Consider the following 10,757-nt stretch of genomic DNA (forward strand, 5'->3'; position numbering starts at 1 on the left):
GAAAGCAAATTAATCTGCAAGACATTCCAGAATTAACAAGTCAGTCAGATACAGGGCTGTCCGCAAACTGAAAGGTGAAGCAAAAGGACTAGGTTTGGAAAATAGGTAATGACAGTGAAAAAAATGATCAAATTTTTGGGCAAAATAAATTCTTAGGTGTCCTTTCAATGGAGTCCTGGGCTTTATGTAGCAGAAACTCTGGAGATTATCTCAATCCATTGGAGTCACCCCGTTTATTAGCTTGCTATTGACAAAGTTATTTACAAACTCTAGAGCAAGAGGTTATAATGTAGAAAACTGATGGTAATGCACAAGATTCTTGTTAACAATAATGCAAGTTAGTGCGTTTTCATTAGAAAACATAAATTCTATATCCCAAATTATGGGCCCAGAGCACTTCTGCTGCACAACTCTGCTTATATCCCAAATAACCATGTGAACTAGTTTTAATATCTGCTTCTCTTATTAATTTTTGAATAAAAATTCTTGACACAAGTATTTTATAATTGTGTGATAATCATGCATTTAATTTCTTGGAGAACAAAACACCTTAGAAGAGAAATGGAAAAACATTTCAACACCTTTATTTTAAGATTCTATAGACAAATGGTCATCAAATTGGTAAGATATGTAAGACTTGAACAAAATTATCAACTAACTAGATATGCTTTATATTACAGAACACTCCCAACAACCGCAGACTACATATATCTTAAGCCATGATTTTCTTTGCAAAGGTCAACATTGATAATGTTCTAGTCATACCTCCGTGTACCAGGAAAGAAGTAGCATATTTCTTGAAAGACGCAGCTATCAAAGCTCCATTGGGAAACCATAAAGATGGAGAAGGGATTTGCAAATTATATATCTGATAATGGACATCAACTCTGATTATTAAAAAATGAATAAAAATAAAATACCTTACTTAACCAGAGTATCCAATTTTACATGTGAAGAAAATTATTGAAGAGACATGTCACCAAAAGGATATAGATGGCTTATAAGCATATGACAAATTTCTCAACATTTAGACATTAAAGAAATACAAATTAAAATCATAATGAGACATGCTTACATATCTATTAGAATGGCTAAAATTAAAAGGCTAATTGTAATTCGTCTGAGCTAGATTGAGAAGTGACAAAAAATCTAAACTGTTGTTGGCATATATCATGATACCACCACTTTGGAAAATAGTTTGAAAAATTTTTTAAATGCAAAATATGTTGCAGTTACACGAATAGCCATTTTACTACTAGGCATTTAACCAAGAGAAACAAACCCTATGTTCGTACAAGAACTTGTATATGAATTTCATAGCAGCTTTATTTTTAAGAATTGGAAACAGTGAAATGTTCATCAATGTCCATCAATAGAGCAAAGACAAATTATGATCTATTCATTAAAGAGAGATTACTATTCAACATCAAAATGAACTATTTACAATTGGAGATTCTCAAAGTAATGGTGCTGAGAAAATAAAAGCTAGGCAATAAATAGTATATACTGTGTGATTCCATGACTATAAAAGAATCTAGAAAATACAAATTTATATATAGTCACAGTCATCAAATATATTGGTGTGATTTTAGTGCCTTCTTCTGTGCTCCCATAGCTTCCTACACTTGGATCTCTGAGCATTTGTTACACCATGTGAAAATATGAACTCTTTTTCTTTATTCTGTCTTACTAGAATAAGAATCCTTGAAATTTTATGGACATTTGAACTCTCAGTTATAAGCAGAAATTCTATCACACAGTAAATTTCCAAATATAAAGGCCAGAGTTTTACAATGACTTCTAGGCTTTTACATGATCTAGCCACTCATTTAACCTCTGTGACCTCTTTCCCTGCTACTGTTCAGTCCCTCACAGTGGCCTCCTTGCTATTCCTCAGATATGCCAGGCACGATCCAACCTTATGGCCTTCAAGATACCAATTCCTTTGTCTAGAGTGACCTTATTGCTGATAGTTCAGGGCAAATTCATCACCTTTCCCTACCTTTGTTCAATTGTCAGGTTCATTTAACTACCCTGATCTTCCTATTAAAATTTTTAACTCCCCATCCCCTGCCTAGCAACCTTGATTTTTCTCACCCTGATCGAATTTTCCTTTTCCCCCATTGTACTCATCATTTTTGAATACACTATGCAATTTATATTAAGGTTTATAGCTTTTAATTGTCTCACCCATTAAAATAAAAGTTCTACAAAGCCAAGTATTTCATTTACCAGTGTAGTCTGAAGTAATATCTGCCATATAATAAGTTCAGGAGACAATTGGTATATTTCAGAAAAAATTAATGTTGAGAGTATACTGAATTTCAGAAGTCATTTCAATATTTTTTCCAAAAATAAACTATGTGAAACGTACCTTAAATTTACTTTCAAAATATATTATAGCATATAATGGACAAAATAAGATAAAATGAGACAAAAAACAGCAAAATAAGACAAAAGCCTTAAAGAAACAATCATATAAATAACCATTTCAAACCTACTTAAAAATTGCATAATACCACACTCCTAGATCCTCTCTGAATGCTCTAAAATAACCCTTCAAAGGAATTACGTTTTTAAAAATAACAGATTTTTTGGCAAATAATTTAATAAAAGTTTCATTCATCTATGTAGATCATAAAAATGTTTTTAATAAGCATGAAATGATTACTCTGAAGTGTGCTAAAATGAAACCACCTGCTAAGTGTGAGAGAACAAAAATAAACATCATTTTTCCAAATAAGAGGAATTTATTACCTTTGAATCAAAGCATGTGGATTTATTCAAACTGGCAATAAAGGAATATGGAAACACAATCCATAGAAAGTCATATTTTAGTTTTCTAAAAGACTTCATAGTAAAGAGTATATATTTTTGAAATGCTACATAATGCTACATAATGACAAGATGACAGGTTGTGACAAATAGCATTTTAAAAGCTCTACACATAATGGAAAGGAAGGTGTCATTCCCTATAATTTTATATATGTCATTAATATACTATATCTTGATACAACAATACCAAACAGATGTATATCAAAGACTAAATCATTTTTAATGGAACATAATAATTTGAACCTACATCTATTAATCATTTTTTTTCGATCTAACATTTATACTCTCGCTAAACATTTTATCAGTTGTCGACAAAATTTAAAAAAAATAGGATAAAAAGTTGTGTTTGGAGAAGTAGCTTTTCTTTGAAATTTGCATTTAAATGAAAATATTTGCTGATATTTTCAAAACTTTAAATGTAATTTTATATATATCTGACCTATCAGATGATATAAAATTTTTGGAGAAAATATGACATAGTTTTTTGATCTTGGTTGAAGGTATTAATAAAGAGCAAATGTTTGTATTTTTTGTATTGTGATATCTTAGTTAATAAACATGAATAACTGGTATAAAATAAGTTTTTTAAAAAATTTTATTTATTTCCTTGACAGAGATCACAGGAAGGCAAAGAGGCAGGCAGAGAGAGAGGAATGGAAGCAGGCTCCGTGCTGAGAAGAGAGCCCACTGTGGGACTCAATCCCAGGAACCTGGAATCATGACCTGAGCCGAAGGCAGAGATTTTAACCCACTGAGCCACCCAGGCGCTCTAAAATATGTTTTTTTTTTCCTTTTTTTAAAGATTTTATTTATCCATCTGACAGAGAGAAATCACAAGTAGACAGAGAGGCAGGCAGAGAGAGAGAGAGGGAATCAGTCTCCCTCTGAGCAGAGAGCCCGATGTGGGACTCGATCCCAGGACCCCGAGATCATGACCTGAGCGAAGGCAGCGGCTTAACCCACTGAGCCACCCAGGAGCCCTAAAATATGTTTTCTTTTAATATAGAATCATAGTTCTTGCAAAAATATGGAACTAGCTGGAACTGAATGCCTCCTTCAAGGTCAGCTCTGGAGAAATTATGCAAGTGTAATATAGAACTATTTCAGATATGAACCAAAAACAAAGAAATGATGATAAATTCCTTAAAAGACTCAAAGTTACTCTTGACTGGTATGTTTCAAGCTCTATTCCTGGTTTGAGGACAGTTTTTAACAGGCCTGTCACTGTAGAAATCAGCTGGATGTTTAGAGGCTATCAGAACTGTACAAAAACCTTGAAGGGGTAAAGACTTGAAAATTCTTTAGAGAGATTAGCTCCCTAAGGCATTATTCATCCACACATTTTCCTCCAAACAATTAAGGCTGATGGATGAGGGGCACGTGAGGGGCTCTCTCATCACGTGGGTGGTGGGTTAAGCCTCTGCCTTCATCTCAAGTCATGGTCTCTGGGTCCTGGGATCCAGCCCCACATCAGGCTCTGATCAAAAGGAAGACTGCTTCCCTCCCTGCTTGCCTGTCTCTCTGCTTACTTGTGATCTCTCTCTCAATCTCTCTCTCTCTCTATGTGTCCAATAAATAAATAAAATCTTATAAAAAAGGCTGATGGATGCTAAGTTATGAAAACGGCTCCCTCCAAATGATGCTTCTTCATAAGGATTTAAGAATTTAAAATTGTAAGAATTTAAAATTGAAACTTGATTGTAGGATTTATCTTATAGAATAACATCAAGTGATGGCAGTTATTATTAGTTCTGAAGTATTTGTGATTCTGAATTCTTGGCCTCATTAGTAAATTTATTTTTAATAAAGTATTATTTAATATATAATAATATATATAATATACTATATATAACATATATATAGTATATAATAAATTCATCCATTTATTTATTATTTATTTATTATTATTATTATGTATTTATTTATTAACTCAAACACAAGAAAATGAATGACCTGATTGAAAAATTGGCAAGGACTGGAACAGACACCACACTGAAGAAGATTTTGAGATGGCAATAATGATATGAAAAGATGCTGTGATGATCCACAGCATGTCTAATTAAGGAATTGTAAATTAAAAGAACAATGAGGGGCGCCTGGATGGCTCAGTGGGTTAAGCCACTGCCTTTGGATCAGGTCATGATCTCAGGTCCTGGGATCGTGTTACACGTTGGGCTCACTGCTCAGCAGGAGCCTGCTTCCCTTTCCCTCTCTCTCTCTCTCTGACTGCCTCTCTGTCTTCTTGTGATCTCTCTCTGTCAAATAAATAAAATCTTTTTAAAAAATAAATAAATAAATAAAACAATGATATATCACTACACATCTATTAGAATGGCTAAAATCCAAAATACTGACAACATAAAATGCTTTTGACGATGAGGAACAAGAGAAACTCTCATTCATTCTGGTGAGAACACCAAAATGGTGCTACCCTTTGGAAGACAGTTGGGCAGTTTCTTACAAAACTAAACATATTCTTACCATATGATCCAGCAATCGTGCTCCTTGGTACTCACCCCAAAGAGCGAAAACTTTGTGTACACAGAATCCTGCATATAAACCTGTGTTTGTAACAGCTTTACCCATAAGTGCCAAGAGTTGGAAGTAACCAAGATGTCCTTCAGGAGGAGAATGGATAGATAAACTGTGGTCCATTGAAACAATGGGATATGATTCAGCGATAAAGAGAAATGGCTATCAAGCAATGAAAAGACATGGAACAAACTTAAAATCCGTCATAATAAGTGAAAGAAGTCAATTTGAAAAAGCTTCATGTTGCATGTTTCCAGCTATATGACCTTCTAGAAAAGGCAGAACTATGCAAATGGTATAAAGGTCAGCGGTTTGTAGCAGTTAGGAGAGGAGGAGGATGAACAGGCAGAGCACAGAGGATTTTTAGGCCAGTGAAAATGTTCTGTATGATATGTAAGATATTTTAGATACATATCGCTACACAGTTGTCAAAATGTATAAGATACTATACCAAGAGTGAACTCTATGAGAAAAGGTTTTTTAAAGATTTTATTTATTTACTTGACAGGCATCAAAGCAGGCAGAGAGGCAGGCGGGGAAAGCAGGGGTTGGAGGAAAGCAGGCTCCCTGCCAAGCAGAGAGTCTGGTCTGGGGCTCGATCCCAGGACCGTGAGATTATGACCTGAGCTGAAGGCAGAAGCCTTAACCCACTGAGCCACCCTGGTGCCCCACCAAGAGTGAACTCTAATGTAAACTGTGGACTTTGGGGTGATAATGATGTGTCAGTGTAGGGTCAGTGAGCATGAAAAATTATCACCGTGGTACAGGATGTTGATAATGGGGAAGGCTGTGTGTATGTGGGGAAAGGGAATTTTACTTTGACCCCAAACTACTCTAAAAAATGCAGTCTGTTAAAAAAAACTTTATAATGCAATATAATACAAAACAAGAATGCATATCAAGAGAGAAATAATGTTTAAAGGGAACGAAGAACTTCAGTAATGTGTACCTAGGGATTTTGATTGCACATTTGTAGGAAGTTTACATTGTCATTAGCAATTGTTTATCTGTGAAGTAGAAGTAACATAAAGAGTGATGAAAACTCAAAAACGCAACACTAAAAAAATGCCATCTATGGGCTCTTAAAAAATGGAACAAAATTTGCTTGGCTTTTTATGCGTTGTGGGGAATGAAGGGACAGAATTTAAATTCAGCTTTATAAAAGATTGGATAATATGTTTCTACAAAGAAGGCTCCTCTGAGTAACATAGAAATGGACATGGTAGCAGAAAGTGGAAAAAAGGTTACATCTCTTGTGAGCTCACGTTCTCTGAAACCCTGTCACTTAGTGGAGACAGTAACTGTTCGATGAGAGCAAATGGTAGTCTTTCAGATTCCCGGGATTTTCACTAAGAATCGTGAATGGATTTTTTAAAAAATATATGAAGAATGTCTACAGTGCAAGTACCTGCAAATAACTGACATTTTGGAGAGAATATTTTAATCAGCAGAGAAGGTAAAAATGAAAAAAGTTCCACAATCAGAGTAAACATATGGGATTAAAAATAAAAGATAAAAAAATTTTTTTAAAGGACTTTAAACAAAAGTCCTTTTAAGAGACAGTTGGCTGTTTAAACCAAAAGTACAACTCACTAAGAGAATCACCGCATTATTTATTGGGGTAGAAGGACCTGGAATGTGGAAAGGCCCATTCTGCAGAGGAAAAAATAGAATCACTAACAGGCCTCATGCCTTGCACAGCCAGTGGCTAGAATCCCTGCCTCATGAGACCCTGTGCTAGAAGGCCGCTAGAACCATCTCAACTATATTAGTCTATCTTGGAAGCCACAAGTGTTTGCCCAGTTAAGAGCACGGTAACAATAAGTCACGTTAAGTTATAATGATTATAGATACCTTTAAAAGCCTTGTCAAGTTCCTTTTTGAGTAACCCTCACCCCACCCTTAGAGAAATTTATCTGTGGTTCACCTCTTTGAAATACCTCATTGTTGTTCCACATTTACTATAGCCAAAAAAAAAAAAAAAAAAAAGCTTTTTATTAACAAAGTGTTCAAAGGGGGCGCCACTGTAAACAATGAGAGTTTTCGCTGCCGGGACAGTTTTGTTGCAGAAACAGCTGAAAGCACTCAGGTCAGACAGAGCCAAGGGCTGGAGGGATTTTTAAAATTACAAAAACCGAACCAAATCAAACCAAAACAATAATCAAAACCAATGGCCAAGATTTCAAAATTGCTACTAAAGGTATGACATTCTCCTAAGACATGTGAGTGACTTGATCAATATATTTATATATTTATATTTGAAGAAGGAACTATTTGATGCAGCAAATCCACGTTGATTAAAAATGACCAGATATGGGGGCTCCTGGGTGGCTCAGTGGTTTAGGCCTCTGCCTTCGGCTCAGGTCATGATTTCAGGGTCCTGGGATGGTACCCCACATTGGGCTCTCTGCTCAGCGGGGAGCCTGCTCCCCCGCCCTCTCTCTGCCTGCCTCTCACCTACTTGTGATCTGTCTGTCAAATGGATAAATAGGATCTTTAAAAAAAGAATTACTAGGTGTGAAATATTCGAGGGTATGGGAAGGAAAATGATTTCACCTGATCTGACTAGGAAGTGGTTGAAGCCTGAATTAAAGTGCTATAAAAAGAGTAAAGACCTGGGAATTATATGGGGAAAAAATCCCTAGAAAAACAACAATAATAACTGGCTGCACTTTATTGATCCAGATCCTGCGGTAGGCAAAGAAGAGCTGGTTTTAGCCAGAGGATGATCTCCGTTTGTCTTCATGATCTGGCATTTCCTGCAAGCCAGGCATGGGGCTCTGCACTAGAGCTGCAAATGCTGGGGGGCCCTCACTGTCCCTTTACTCTTCTCAGCGGGACAACGGGCATGTCCATGGTGCAGTGTGACAGGTTTTACCACAGGGAGATAAAAGACTGCCAAGGGTAGGTTGGAGCTGGGAAAAGCCACTTAGGAACAGATTTTCAGGGGAGGTGATAGACAAGAGCAAAGCGAAGAATGAGGATGAGTGTGTTAAGTTTCAAATTGCCAGGAGGCAGCACAGTGCATTCGGGAATCTACAGCAAGTTCATGACTACTGACAGCTGATCTGGCAGCATCACCTGGGGATGGAGGCTGAGCCCGGGGTTAACACTGGGGGTTAGATGGTTTGTATACTATGCCGAGGAGGTGAGGTACTACACTGTGGGGGCACAGGGAGCTACCAGAGGAATTCAAATATTAGAATCGTAACCATAGTAGAGTATTTAATTGCATCCTAGCTTTCATCAAGGGTAAGATGCACTATAGTTTATGTTCGACTAAGAAAGAGAAATGCTGTCAGTTAAACTAGGATATGTCATCAAGTGCAAGGTGAGTGCCACCTTAAGAGATATTAGAATGGGGGGGGAGGACAAATCTTAGAACAAGTAAACTGTGGTACTAGAATAATTAAGAAAGTTCGAACTCTTGGATCAACAAAAAAAGTGATTATTGCATCCCATGTGCCCCAAACTATATTAAGTCTTAGAACAAGAGACATTCTCATCTTGATGCCTCGCAGCTGTTAGACCCAAGGTACAGAGGGCAGTAGCCAACGACCAGCAGGCCCCAAGTGCCATGTGCAGACTCTAAGAGCAACTGCATTTGAGAGAGGAAACAGTTGAGAGTGGGCTTTCTGAGGTAGAGAATTACTAGCTGGGAAAGTAGGAAAATTGACACAGAATCGGAATTGATGCCCCTACATGACAGAGTTGGTGAAACTTCCCTTCTCAGAGATCTTGAGGCTCCTCAGAAATGTATTTTTCATTTTAGACGGAACTTTCAGGATAAATATGATGTGTTTGAGTTCCTGGTTCTCTCATCAAGACTGTTTCTTAGGCTTCACTGGCACAAGAAAAAGGTTTTGATAGTCCAGGGTAAATCCTGACAAAAGCAAAGCACGGTATCTATGAAATCTAACCACTCAGAAGAGAACAACAGATAAAAGGCCAGGCCGACCTGACCCTGCAGGATAGGTAAGGTTGGTCCGGTAACAGGGGTAGAGGGGACTTGCCCATCTCCTGCTAGAAGAGCTAGAGAAGAACCCTTCTGGAGACCCACCAGGAGAGGAGAGCAGTAGGTGCTGATGATGAAGAATATTTTAATCAGCAGAGAAGGTAAAAATGACAAAGTTCCAGGATCAGAGTAAACATATGGGATTAAAAAATAAAAAATAAAAAAAAGATTTTTTTGAAAGAACTTTTTTTTTAAAGAAATTTAAACAAAATTCCTTTTTAAGAGACAGTTGGCTGTTTAAATCAAAATTACAACTCACTGAAAGAATCGCCGCATTATTTATTGGGGTAGAAAGGACCTAGAATGTAGAAAGACCCATTCTGCAGAAGAAAAAATAGAATCACTAACAGGCCTCATGCCTTGCACAGCCAGTGGCTAGAATCCCTGCCTCATGAGACCCTTTGCTAGAAGGCCGCTAGAACCATCTCAACTATGTTGGTCTTTCTTGGAAGCCAACAAGTGTTTGCCCAGTTCAGAGCAGGGTAACAATCAGTCACGTTATGTTATAATGATTGTCGATATCTTTAAAAGCCTTGTCAAGTTCCTTTTTGAGTAACCCTCACCCCACCCTTAGAGAAATTTATCTGTGGTTCACCTCTTTGAAATACCTCATTGTTGTTACACATTTAAGACACAATGAAGAAAAAAAAATTGACAATTTGTTCCAGATTTTAAAAGTCACTTGCCATTCAATCCAAATTGTGAGTTTGATCGGTTACCGAACACTTTATAATGCACCCCGGTAATTTTACAGAGATTATTTTTTTCTTACCAATTCTTGATTATTCTGTCTTGCAATGCAGAGAAAGCTAACTAATTTAAAATAAACTTCCGTTAATTTTGATTGTTATAAACTTAAAATTGATTAATTTCCATATACAGAGTATAAATGTTCACAATTTACATTAAATATACATTCTGTGTATACCTTGGAAAAATTATACTGAAAATTGAAATTAAAATGATGTTGTATATAGCTGCAAGAAGCCACCTGTCCCATTTCATCTTACTATATAAGTTGTGTCAGGTAATTTATAAAATCCCTACTGCATAACAAATCTATTTTTTGTTGGAGTGGGTAGTAATGTTTGTTCTTATTTCTAAATAAGAGTTGGTCTATGAGTGCATCTGCAACTGTATTTTTCCTAAGTGGCTTCATGGTCTTGAACTGAGAAAGCTCAGAACATTAAACATCAAAATAATATAATCTGACATAATTAGACATCAAGGAAATGCAATTAAAATGACACTGAGATATCACTACACACTTATCATAATGGCTAAAATAAAATATAATGACAAGACCAAAAGAAAAAAATATAGCATTTGATGATACACAATGGCAAGTTGTACCATAACTTAACCATCTCAGACT

This window comes from Mustela lutreola, chromosome 12, assembly GCF_030435805.1.
Source record: "Mustela lutreola isolate mMusLut2 chromosome 12, mMusLut2.pri, whole genome shotgun sequence".
Classification (NCBI taxonomy): domain Eukaryota; kingdom Metazoa; phylum Chordata; class Mammalia; order Carnivora; family Mustelidae; genus Mustela; species Mustela lutreola.